Genomic DNA, 14,664 nt, shown 5'->3' with positions numbered 1-14,664 from the left:
GTCTCCATTTTCGTGGTTTGTCTTTTTCCATCCTTTTATCAACTTCAGCCTGTGGATCTCTTTTCCTTAAGTGAGTTTCTTGTTAATAACATATAGTTGGGTCTTGTTTTTAGTTCACAGTGTCAATCTATGTCTTTTGATTAGTGAGTTTAGAATACTTACATCCAATGTTTTCACAGAGATGATTATTTCCTGCCATTTTGATTTATTTCTACTGTTCAGTTCAGACTTGATTCTCCTTTAATTAACTATTCTTCTAATGAGATTAATCCATATGCTGACTGATGTTTATTTTTCATTTTCTTGGCATGAAATATTTCACTGAGTATGTTTAATAGTGCTGACTTAGGGTTATGAATTATTTTAGTCTGCTTGTCATGGAAGGTTTTATTTCATCTTACTTACATTCTAAAAGGATTGCTTTTCAGGATGTATCCATCTTGGTTGGCCTGCATTATCTTTTAGAACCTGGTATATATTATTTCAAGTCCTTGGGGCTTTCAGAATCTGGGCTGAGATACCAGAGGAAACTATAACTGGCCTACCTATAAATGTGACCTGCCATTTTTCTCTTGTACATGTTTCTCATGTTTCTTCTGCAATATAATTCTTGCAAACTATAGTTCTTGAAACTCTAGCCAATCAGGCAAAAAAGAAAAGAAAAGAAAAGGAAAGAAAAGAAAAGAAAAGAAAAGAAAAAAGAAAGAAAGAAAGAAAGAAATTAAAGGATAGAAATAGGAAAAGAAGTCCAATTATGTTTGCTGATAACATACATGATCCTATATCTAGAAAACCCAAGCACTCCACCTAAGACTTCTAGAGCTGATAAACAAATTCAGCAAAGTAGCAGAATACAAGATCAATGTACAAAAATCAATAGTTTATCTATACTCCAATATTAAATCAGCTGAGATAGAAAACAGGAAAACTATTCCAGTCAAAATAACCTCAAAAAAATAAAACATTTGGAAATAAATCTAAGCAGGTAAAAGACCTCTATAATGAAAACTACAGAAGACTGAATAAAAGCTGGGCATGGTGTGCACACTTGTAATCCAAGTGACCTGGAAGGTTAAGGCAGGAGGATAGCAAGTTTGAGGCCCTCCTCAGTAACCTAGAGAGGCTTTAAGCAACTTAGATTGTCTCAAAATGAAAAATAAAAAGGGCTGGGAATGTGGCTCGGTGTTCAGCACCTGGGTTTCATCTCTGGTACCAAAAAAAGAAAATATTTGGCAATAAATCTAACTAAGCAAGTAAAATACCTCTACAATGAAAACTATAAAAGATTGAATAAAGAAACTGAATAAAACCTTAGAAGATGGAAAGACCTCCTTTTTTTGTAAATAGGCAGAATTAATATTGTCAAATGGCTATAGTACCAAAAGTGATACACAGAGTCCATGCAATTCCCATCAAAATACCAGTGACATTTTTTACAGAACTAGTTAAAAGCAGTCCTAAAATTCTTATGGGAAGACTAAAAGACCCAGAATAGCGAAAGCAATACTAACCAAGAACAATTATGCTGGAGGCATCACAATACCCAATCTGAAATTATACTACAGACCTATAGTATCAAAAACAGCATGGTATTTGTATCAAAATAGACATGAAGATCAATGAATAAAACAGAAAACACAAAGACAAATTCACATAAATACAATCATCTGATACTTGAAAAACGTGACAAAAACATATGTTGGAGGAAATATAGCCTATTAAACAAATGATGCTGGGAAAACTGGATATCCATATATAGAAGAATAAAACTAGATCATTTTCTCTTACCCTGCACAAAAATCAACTCCAAGTGCATCAAATACCTAGGAATTAAGACAAGAAATTCCGCAACAATTAGAAAAAAAGAGTATCAAAACTTCAACATATTGGTGCAGGCACCACTTCCTTAACAAATGCCCTAAAGTTCAAGAATTAACAAATGAGACATCATCAAATTAAAAAACTTCTGCATAGCAAAGTAAACAATGAGGAGCATGAAGAGGGAGCCTGTAGGATGGAAGAAAATCTTTGCCACCTACTCCTACCACAGGTGAATTATATCCAGAATATGTAAAGAACTCAAAAAACGTACACCAAAAAACCCCAAATAACCTAATAAATAAATTATAAGATGCTTTTCAAAAGAAAACACACAAATAGCCAAAATATAAATGAAAAAAACTGAACATCGTTAGAAATCATGGAAATGCAAATCAATACTACACTAAGATTTCATCTCACTCCAGTTGGAATGTCAACCATCAAGAATACAAATAAGGCATGCTGATGAGGATGTGGGGAAAGAGGTACACTCATCCATTATTGGTGGGACTGCAAATTATATAACCACTTTGGAAAGCAGTATGGAGCAGTATGGAGAATCCTCAAAAGACTAGGAATTGGAACCATCATATGACCCAGCTCTCCCACTTGTTGGTATTTATCCAAAAGAACCAAAACCGCCACACTATAGTGATATAGGCATATCAATGTTTACAGCAGTGCAGTTCACAAGTCAAATTATTAATCCAGTCCACGTGCCTGTCAGCAGACAAATAAAGAAAATGTGGTATATATACACCTTGAAATTTTACTCTGCCATGAAGACGAATGAAATTACAGTATTTGCTGGTAAATTTATGGAATTGGAAAACATCATGTTAAGTGAAATAAGCCAGACTCTAAAGTCAAGGATTAAATATTTTTCTTACATGCAGAAGCTAGATCAAAATAAGGAAAAAAGGGGGGGTCAGTCCCCATGAAAATAAAAGGGAGATTAGTGAAGTAGATAAGGAGAACAAAGGCCAGCAGAGTAGAGGAAGGGGAACAGGGGGAGAGAGGAAAGGTGGAAAAGTGGAAGAACTGGGATTTGAAATGGAGCAAAATATATTCCAAACATGTATAAAGAGGTCTGGCTGTTAAGAGTTTGTCACTGCTACCTCCTTACTGAACACATTCCTTACCAAATACCAGTGATTTTCTTTTTTGAAATCCCTTAAGAGTTTATGTAAGTAGATTACTTCTGGCACCAAAATAAAAGTGACATTTAACATTAAATTAAAGGATTGTTTGCTTGACATGTAAATAATTGGTCCTTTTCATTCTTATATTCTTTCTATAATGAAGTAGGAAGTATGAAGTGATCATTTTTTGTCTGTTTTTCTCCCTAATCTATAATTTCCAAAGAAAATATAATATCAATTGAATAAGTAAAATTTTGCTATATTTAACATTAGTTTTTCTCATGTAACTCCTTCAGTATTCATTCTAAATTTGGAATTCTTTTTACACTACTGCCTATTAAATCAAACTATTAAAAGCAGAATGTAAAGATGTAAATATTTTAAAGGTACATATTAAGAGTAATAAAATAGCCAGTTAAAAATAAATCATTTTACAGTAATCAAAACCATATAGTACTAGCATAAGAATGGCTACATAGACCAATGAAATAGAACAGAGAACCTAGAAAAAACCCTCACATATATGACCAATTAACTTTGAACAAGGGAAAGGGACAGTCTCTCAAAATAAAATGTTACTGGTAAAACTGAAATATCTACACACAAAAATTAACTGAAGGGCCAGACATGGTGGTATCTCAGTGACAAGAGTACTCACCTAGGATCTGCAAGGCCCTGGGTTTGACTCCCAGCACCACAAATATATATACATATATACATACTTACATATATAAGCAAACAGGGAAAAATAATAGGAACCAAGAAAAAAAAAAAAAAAAAAAAAGATGAGCAGGCCTTAAGCAAAATTAAAGATTTTGGTGTATCAAAGGACACTATCAATAGAGTAAAAAGACACAACAAGAGCAATTCTTTGTAACTTCTGTATCTAATAGGCGCTTAATATCCAGAATACATAAAGAACTCTTACAAGAACAAAAAAAATCCAATCAATTTAAAAATGGAGAAAGGAACAGATATTTCACTAAAGAAGATACATATCGATAGACAGTGAGCACAATAAAAAATGCTCAATATTATTTAGCCATTAAGGAAATGCACTTCAAAACCTCAATGAAATGCCACCTCACACGCTCCAGGATGACTGTAAACCAAAAGATGGAAACTAACAGGTGGCAGCCAGGATACAGAGAAGGTGGAACCATTGTGTTTTGCCGGTGTTATGTAAAATATATCTGTCATGGTGAAAACAAGTTTAGTGTTAAGAAAGTTAAATAATTATATGATCCAGTAATTCTGTTTTCTAAAGAACTGAAAAAAGGGAATCAAATATGTATAAATGTAAATACATATAAATGTAAATACACACACACACACAACAATGTTCTTAGCATCACTTTTCCCAATAGCAAAAGGTGGCTATGACCCAAGCATCCATCAACAGATGACTGCATAAATAAAAAGGGATATAAACACACAACAGAATATTAATCTTCCATTAAAAAAATAAAGTTTACAGGGTTAGGGTTGTGGCTCAGTGGTAGTACACTCATCTAGCACATGTGGGTTCAATCCTCAGTACCACATAAAAATAAAATAAAGATATTGTGTCTACCTACAACTAAAAAATATATATTTAAAAAAATGAAGTTTGGGTATATGCTACAACATGGTTAAACTCTGAAAATATTGTACTAAGTGAAAAAAGTCAGATACAAAACAACAAATCTTTTATGATCACATTTACATGAAATATCTAGGCTAGGTAAAATCATAGAGACAAAGTAGAATACAGGTTATTAGGGGTCAGAAGAGAGGGCAATGGGGGATTACTGCTCAATGGGTACAACTTTCTGTTTGGGATGATAAAGTTATGGAAATATACAGGCAATGATTATAAAACACTCTAAATGAAAAAACTGCCACTGAATTATCCATTTAAACATAGTTAAAATTGCAATTTTTAAGTCATGTATATTTCATCACAATATTTTTAAAAATAAAGCATTTAAGATTGAACATTATTCCTGAAACAAAGACTTTAATTAAATCTAAAGCCTATCATAACAAAAATTTCAAACCAAAATAAACAGACACAGGACTACCTTCAAAGTATACATACAACATTAAAATAAAGCATCTAGTTTCCTGACCATATTAAAGAAGAAGCCTATAAATGAACTCAGGGGATTTTTATTTTGATAGCCTGAACTTGACATTCAAGCCAAGTGAAACTCACAAACATTCCACAGAAATAAAAGCCAAGTTCATTGCAGGCTTGAGGTATTTAGTTCTCTATTTTTACTTCATTTCTATTTTCCATCTAGAATTCTTTTTACACCAGTTTAAAAATGAGACTCCCAAGAGAAAAATATGTGCACTCATATTTTAACAATCAAAACTGAAAATTAAAAGAAAAACAACACCAGAAACCTGTAGAAACTCTAGGTAGTAGAAACTTTGTGCAAACCTCAATTAACTAGGGGAAAAAGGTCTTAATTATACAAAAACACACACCCATTTTTCTCATGTTTTTGGCAAGTGGTGCAAACTGATGACTTACCATGCTGTTTTCTAATCAGGAATGCTATTATATTCCACAAACTAATAAAAAAAACCTGTTTCATAATAAACTATTCATAAAATTATAGTTGATGTTCCTAATCCTCAAAAGTGGAACTCTGTCATGTCTAGGAGCAAGTATTAATTATAAAATGTTCATGTTTCATTATCAGTCTGGCTAGCTATAAGAAAACCTTTTTTTGGTGGAAAGATATAATTTCAGAAACAGGATACACATCATAAACTAAAAACAGAAAGACACAAAAATGACAGGTCAAGAAATGAAAACATGAGCAAGAGGTAGCATTTAGTCCATCTACGCAGTTCACAAAAGATAGGCACAGTAAAAATAACAATCAACACAGGCCTATGCAGCAACATGCCCTGTGATTATAATAGTACTTTCCATCCACTTCTTGCCAGAAAGCAATCTGTCTTCCAAGATTACTACCACTGCTATTCTCAATGAAGAAAATATACCAAATGTGAACTTTACTTATACAAATGACTTAGAAGAATTAGATAAATTGACTGGTGATTTTCCTTTCTGCCTCTGTTAAGGTATTTTCAGAAGAATATTGGAATTTTCAGCATATGATTACTAAGTGACTGATCAGTTCTTACTTGAGTAGGAGGGAAAAGGTATTTTATGTAACTCTAATGCAGTTCTTCAATAGAACTTCAATGTATCAAGAATGTTGTTGGAATACAGGCCCTTAAAATTAAATGAAATTAAGAAATCCCAGAGCTCTGGTAATCTCTAATCATTCTTTCAAATTAATCACAGACTCTTGATAAATTGAAAATTAATATACTGAATTAATAAAATAATTTCTGTGGAAGCTATCAAATGAAAGCAATATAATTCAGTTTAAAATAACTGTAGTACAAAGAAAATTCCATTAAGTAAATGAGAATTTATAAACATTTTCTGTGTTACATTTAGATTCTGGCTAGCAAACATCTGTAAGTTGTCTTCTTAGACTCATTGATAAAAGATGTTTGCTGTTTCTACTCCAATAACATTGAATGAGGAAAAAAGAAAACCAAAGTAAATAGTATTAAACTTGACCTGAAATAAAAGATACAACTTAATTCATCAGTGAAGTCTTATGAATTACTTCACTGATTCATGGCAACAGCATTAGTGTCTGACCTATTATTTTTCTCATCTTTTTATGTAAACTTCAGACTTGGAGAGATGGTAGAGTCACAGAAGCCTAAAGGAGGTCAGGTCTAGTGCCAAGACCACTGACAAAAAGCCAGAGAACCTGGAGGGCCAGCGGGCCAAAGCCTATTAGGCCAGTCCAACTTTTTCCCTTTACAAAGGTAATTCACAATACATGGAAACTTACAATCTAGGACAATTTGGCACATCGGTTTTCAATAACTGAAAATTACTGAAGCAACATAATAGGTCATGAGGTTAACAAATATATGGATATTTGAAATTTTCTGTAATAAAAAGTTGAAAGTGACGTAAATAAATTTGCATATTCTGTAAATGAAATAACAGATTTTTCTGGCTCAGGATTTAATATGTAAGATTGTGGAGTAGTGACAAATAATAGAGCAGAGAGAATTATCCTCTTTCCTCTAGTATAGATAACTACCTCATCCCTTTCCTGTTATGCAGCAAATTCATTTCAAGTTCATTATATATTTTCTAACTATTACTCAAAATGCCAGAGAAATAATAGAAATCATTCAGAACTGCGATTACAAAATAACTTTGAATGGCAACAACAAAGGTAAAAGACAAATATCTGCAATATATTTTACTGATAAAAAGCTAACATTCCCAACTACAAAGATCTTAATAACTTAAGTCCAAAAATCAAAAAAAAAAAATAGAAAAAGACGAAATCTCCCTATATATTTGTATAGCCCTATATAGATCTTTAGAGATCTGAAAAGATAGTAAACTTCACTAATAAAAGAAATGCACATGAAAACTACACGGAGATACCATTTCTTTGCCCTTCAACAAGATGAGAATTCAAAAGCTTGACAATATACTCTCTTGGAGAGGCTATGGGGAAAAGGGCACTCTCAAACACCGCTGGTGAGAAAACTAGACAGTAGCTCTACAGAGGGAATATGATGATATCTAACAAAACTACATATGCATTTATCACTTTAATTAAGTAATCTCACTCTGACACTTATCCTGAAGATTCACGTCCAACAATGAAAGACACAAGGTTATTAACTGCAGCACTGTATAACCATAAAATACTTGAAACTACCTGGATACACAAAATAGAAGTCAGGATGAATAGTCTGGTACACACACACAAACACACACACACACAAATAATGATGATCTCTATGAACTGATACAGCATGATTTCCAGAGTATACCTTCCAGTGAAAACACCTAAATGCCAAAGTGCTTCAACAGATGGTATGCTATCTTTTATGTTGGGGGAAAAAAGAAATAAGAAAATACAAGTATCTGCTTATCATAATAAAAAGAAACATTAGAAGGATAAACCAGAACACAAAGCTGGTTATCTAACAGGGTAGGGTGTTATTTTTGTGTTCTAATGTTCTAATGTCACAGATGAAGCAATTCTAAAACTGAGATAATACTCATTTAAAGTAAATGAATAAAACTGTTGGTATTGTTGGAACCCATGTTCTCACTAGGGAAAAAGGGAGAATTAGAGGTACCAATTTGAATTCATATTTCTTAAAAAAAAAAAAAAAAAACATGTTCACACATATATCCATTTAACATAAATATACACATGAATCACACATACATATGTATGTGTATATATGTGTGTGTGTGTGTAGCAAGATATATATTTCTAGCTTTGTTCCTTTATGTGGCCCAAAAACATATACCCAGCAGCAAGGTACGTACCAAGTGTCCAGATCTTGGTTTCTACTAGTATTCGCAAATAGGAGGGACCATGGCTCCTAGGGGAAATGACTGACTCCAATGTTGGGCACTAAAGGGAAGTTGAACCTTATTATAAAGAATCAAATTGATGACAAGCTAAAAAAGAATAATGGTGGCATGTAAAAGGACACAGAAGCCAGTATGAAGTTATCCCACTGATGATATCTACAACAATCTGAGCACCATAATACTGAAGGAGAGTAATGAATTATTATCGCTTGGGGGAAAAATAAGAAATCAAAAATTCATACCAAAAGTAATTCAAATATACACAGATAAATAAAAGGGCTATTATTTCAGCAGAATACTGACTAATGACAGGTAAACATAGAGGACAAGGTAGAACAGAAAAAAAAAATCATTACTTCACAACCATAACAGTAGGATTCAAGCTAGTATCATCAATGGGTGCTATATAGAAAGGAAAATGTTTTATGAGAAGCAATATGTTTTAATAGTTGTAATAGTACCTCCCTTCCCATAGACTGCATGAGTCACAAGGGAAGTATATAGTAACTAGTTAGTGGAGAAATGAGGCAATGAAACAGGTGGTCAAACTACATCTCAAATGAGGTGCAGGTCCCTGTGTACCTCCAGAAGTGATATGCTAAGAAAGACACATTCTTTATGTAATATTCTATCCAGGAACACGTAACCTGAAATTTTACCAAGAAAAACATCAGACAAACCAAAAAATAAAAACATGCTGTTGATAAAAGGAAGAGGGAGGAAGGCTGCATACTTTTGAAATGCCCTTGGAAGACAAAGAAAATTTGAAGAACTATTCCAAATTAAAAGGTATATTACATCTAAAGCCAATAATACATGATCACAGACTAACTCCTGTACTGGAAGAATGAAAATTGCTACACAGGACATTTGTTTCATTGGTTGACAATTGGAAAATGACTAAGAAAAAGTAATGTAACAATGTTAAGTCTAACTGATGTTAGTGTAAAAGATTATCTACATTCTTAGAAATCTACACTGAAGTATTTAGGACTAAAGGGCTATGATATTCAACATAACTCTCAAATGGCTCAATTAAAATAATACATATACACTTCCACATGTATTATAGATACATGCAAAAGCAGTCAAACAAAAAGTGAATAATAAATTATGTGAGACAGAAGGCTAACAATTTCAATCAAGGGTACATGGATGTTCTTTATATTATTTTTGCAAGTTTCCTTCAAGTTTAAAATCGTTTCTTTTAAAAATCATTATGCTCAGATACCAAGAAATTACTTTTCTCTTTAAAATGTGTTGTATTATTCCTACACAACTGAGGAGGACCATGTCAACCAATCATCCATCTGGACAGTTGGCAGCTAACTTAGATTATCTAAGGCTTTCACTTCATTTGTTCCCTTTATTTCAACTCCCACACCCAAATGACAATATCCTAAGGGAATATTGTTTCTATGCTTTTTCCTCCCATCATACCAAACTGGTTCAGTATCTAATCACTTCAGTATCTCTCATCTGATGTACTGCTATGATCTATTAGAGGTCATGCTTTATCCAGTCTTCGCTCCAAGCCATTTGTATATTCTGCTACATAGTCCTTGCCCCAGATGAAATGTGACCATATTCCTCTCTGGATTTCTTAACTCATCCTAAAAATAGGTAGCAAAGAACTTACCAGATTAATTTTAAAATACCCACAATGATAAAATATATTACTTTGGATCCTGAGAAGCAATAAACAAAAATTCTTGCCCAGAAACTTACATTTAAAAAAATTATTGTCCCGGGAGTATAACAATTGCAAATTTAAGTCATGAAACAAGTACAGGAGACTTCTTGGACCCAATATCAAAGCAAATATGATTAAGCAATATAGTCAGTGCTTCCTACACAAATAACATGGTATAAGAACTCTGGGAAAAAGGAAGAAAATTAAAAGGAAAGAAGGGAAAGAAAAGGTGGAGAAATGGAAGGAAAGGAAATGGAATGCTAAAAAACTGAAAAGGAAGGAAAGAAAAACAGAAGGTAAAGAAAAGAATGGGAAAGGAGAAAATTCTATTCTCTAGCATTCCATAGTAAAGATTTGTCTTGAATTAAAATATCAACATTTTGGGAATTAACCAGCCCTCTCAATTATTCTTATTAGAATAGCAGATTAAACATAATCAGAAAAAAGTTATTTTTTATGTCTTTATTACTCTCTGACATTTAGTCAGAAGTTACATGGGAATATTATTATAATACAGTACACTCCACAAAATGAAATTAAACCTTTATCTCTCACCCTGCACAAAACCCAACTCAAAGTGAATCAAAGACTGAGACACTAGAACAGAGACTCTGCAACTACTAGAAGAAAAAGTAGGCCCACATCTTCACCATGTTGGCCTAGGATCTGACTTCCTTAACAGTACTCCTGAAGCACAAGAAGTTAAATAAAGAATCAATAAACGGGATGCATTATAACTAAATAGCGGCCATTTTGAGACAACAGCCAGGCCCTGTAGGACCGCTGGCCGGACTGACTGAGTCCCGTCTCCAGGATCCCTCAGCCCAACCAATCACTCCCTGCCTCTGGGGCCCTCACATCAACTGACTGCTCCCTGCCACCAGGACCCCCAGACCAACTGACTGTGCCCTATCACCGGGAACCCAGACCAACTGATTGCACCTGGCCTCCTGGATCCCACAACCACACCAAACACACCCGACCTCCAGGACCACTGCCGGACCAACTGCATCCTGTCTCCAGGACCTACAGCTGACCAGGTCCACCCCTGAGCTACAGCTCCCCATTTGCCAACACATTTGGAAACCAGAGCAGCCATCTTGGATAATCCTGGAAGCCATAGCTCCGATCTTCAGGTGGGGCAAATCCCATCCCGAGACACCTGCTGGAGGCTTGAAGCTCATTGTCAGGTACCTCTCATACATCAGGCTACTGAACACTGGGAGGTTTCATTAGCATATGACTATTATACAGTAGATTTTCTTTTTTCTCCTTTTTAAAAAAAAATTTAAGTTTTTATTTCTTTACGTTTCTTGCTTTCTTTTCCTTCTGTTTACCTGTTCCCTCAGAGTCGCTTTCTCCCTTATTTACATGATGTTATTGTCCCCATAGGGGCTATTTGGTCTAGGATTGCATAGTGTCTGGTTTGGGCACTGCTAATATTGATCTCCCCTTAAAGAAAGGGTTTTGGAAACCTACAGGGCCACTATAAGCCTATAGGGGGAAATCTGCAATACCCCAGATCTGCAGCGCTAGAGGGGAAGATACATGAACAACATGAAAAAACAAGGGAAGAAAATGATCCAAACAAATCTAGATTCTATAGTAATAGAATCCAATCACAGTATGTTAGAAGAAATGTCAGAAAAGAATTTCAGATTATACATGATTAAGATGATTCGCGAAGCAAAGGATGAGATAAGAGAGCATATGCAGGCAATGAATGATAATACCAATAAGCTGAAAGAGCACCTGCAGGAAGCAAAAGATCATTTCAACAAAGAGATAGAGATTCTCAAAAAAAACCAAACAGAAATCCTTGAAATGAAGGAGACAATAAACCAAATAAAAAACTCAATGGAAAGCATCACCAACAGACTAGACCACTAGAAGACAGAACCTCAGACAATGAAGACAAAATATTTAATCTTGAAAATAAAGTCACCCAAACAGAGAAGATGGTAAGAAATCATGAACAGAATCTCCAAGAACTATGGGACATCATGAAAAGACCAAATTTAAGAATTATTGGGATTGAGGAAGGCACAGAGATACAAACCAAAGGAATGAACAACCTATTCAATGAAATAATATCAGAAAATTTCCCAAACCTGAAGAATGAAATGGAAAATCAAATACAAGAGGCTTACAGAACACCAAATGCACAGAATCACAACAGATCCACACCAAGGCACATTATAATGAAAATGCCTAACATTCAAAATAAAGATAGGATTTTGAAGGCCATGAGAGAAAAGCATCAGATTACATATAGGGGGAGACCAATACGAATAGCAGCCGACTTCTCAACCCAGACTCTAAAAACTAGAAGGGCCTGGACCAATATATTTCAAGCTCTGAAAGAACATGGTTGCCAACCAAGAATCCTATACCCAGCAAAACTAACCTTTAGATTTGAAGATGAAATAAAATCCTTCCATGATAAATGAAAGTTAAAAGAATTTACAAATAGAAAGCCTGCACTACAGAATGTTCTCAACAAAATATTCCATGAGGAGGAAATGAAAAACAACAATGGAGGTCAGCAAAGGGAGGAACTACCTTAGAGAAAAACCACTCAAAGGAAAAACCAAGCCAAGTTAAAAACCAAAAATAAGCCAAATGACTGGGAATACAAATCATTTCTCAATAATAACCCTGAACGTTAATGGCCTAAACTCATCAATCAAAAGACATAGACTGGCAGAATGGATTAAAAAGAAAGACCCAACAATATGCTGCCTGCGAGAGACTCATCTCATAGAAAAAGACATCCACAGACTAAAGGTGAAAGGATGGGAAAAAACCTACCAAGCACATGGACACAGTAAAAAAGCGGGGGTTTCCATACTTATATCAGATAAAGTGGACATCAAGCCAAAGTTAGTCAGAAGGGATAAAGAAGGACATTTCATACTGCTTAAGGGTACCATAAATCAGGAAGACATAACAATAGTAAATATTTATGCCCCAAACAATGGTGCATCCCTGTACATCAAACAAATCCTTCTCAATTTCAAGAATCACATAGATCACAACACAATAATTTTGGGCGACTTTAACGCACCGCTGTCACCACTAGATAGATCTTCCAAACAAAATCCAACCAAAGAAACCATAGAACTCAATAACACAATCAATAACCTAGACTTAATAGACATATATAGAACATTCCATCCATCAACGAGCGGATACACTTCTCAGCAGCACATGGAACCTTCTCAAAAATAGACCATGTGTTATGCCACAAAGCAGCCCTTAGGAAATGCAAAAAAATAGAGATACTGCCTTGTGTTCTATCACATCATAATGGACTGAGAGTAGAAATCAATGACAAAATAAAAAAAGGAAATTACTCCAAGACTTGGAGACTAAATAATATGCTATTGAATGAAACATGGATAACAAAAAACATCAGGGAGGAGATTAAAAAATTCTTAGAGGTCAATGAGAATGATGATACAACATTATCAAAATCTCTGGGACACTATGAAAGCGGTACTAAGAGGAAAATTCACTGCATGGAGCACATTCCAGAAAAGAATGAAAAGTCAACAATTAAATGACCTAACATTACAGCTCAAAGCCCTAGAAGAAGAAGAACAGAATAACAGCAAAAGTAGTAGAAGACAGGAAATAATTAAAATCAGAGCTGAAATCAATGAAATTGAAACAAAAGAAACTATTCAAAAAATTGACATAACAAAAAGTTGGTTCTTTGAGAAAGTAAACAAAATAGATAAACCCTTAGCCACACTAACAAAGAGAAGGAGAGAGAAGACTCAAATTACTAAAATACATGATGCAAAAGGAAATATCACAACAGACACCACTGAGATACAGAACATAATGAGAAGCTACTTTGAAAATTTGTATTCCAACAAAATAGAATCTACTGAAGACACTGACAAATTTCTACAGACATATGCTCCTCCCAAACTGAACCAGGAGGACATACACGATTTAAACAGATCAATATCAAGCAATGAAATAGAAGGAGCCATTAAAAACCTACCATCCAAGAAAAGCCCAGGACCAGACAGATTCTCAGCCAAGTTCTACAAGACCTTCAAAGAAGAACTCATTCCAATACTTCTCAAAGTATTCCAGGAAATAGAAAAGGAGGGTACCCTACCGAACTCATCCTATGAAGCTAATATCACCCTCATACCCAAACCAGGAAAAGACACATCAAGGAAAGAAAATTTTAGACCAATATCCTTGATGAATATAGATGCTAAGATCCTTAACAAAATATTGGCAAACCGTATCCAAAAACATATTAAGAAAATTGTGCACCACGATCAAGAGGGGTTCTTCCTGGAATGCAAGGATGGTTCAACATTAGTAAATCAATAAACGTAATCCATCATGTCAATAGACTTAAGGAGAAGAATCATATGGTTATTTCAATTGAGGCAGAAAAAGCATTTGACAATATACAACACCCCTTCATGCTGAAAACACTAGAAAAAATAGGGATAGTAGGAACATACCTGAACATTATAAAGGCTATTTATGCTAAGCCCATGGCCAATATCATTCTTAATGGAGAAAAACTGAAACCA

The 14,664-nt window shown here is 34.3% G+C and overlaps 1 protein-coding gene across 13 annotated transcripts in view; it reads right to left on the bottom strand.

Moving 5' to 3' along the window:
• The window catches only part of WDFY3 (WD repeat and FYVE domain containing 3), a 269,816-nt gene that overhangs the window by 212,965 nt on the left and 42,187 nt on the right, over nucleotides 1–14,664 (bottom strand). The window lies entirely within an intron of this gene.

This window comes from Sciurus vulgaris (genome assembly GCF_902686455.1).
Source record: "Sciurus vulgaris genome assembly, chromosome: 9".
Classification (NCBI taxonomy): Eukaryota; Metazoa; Chordata; class Mammalia; order Rodentia; family Sciuridae; genus Sciurus; species Sciurus vulgaris.
This window is presented reverse-complemented; position numbering and strand designations above follow the sequence as displayed.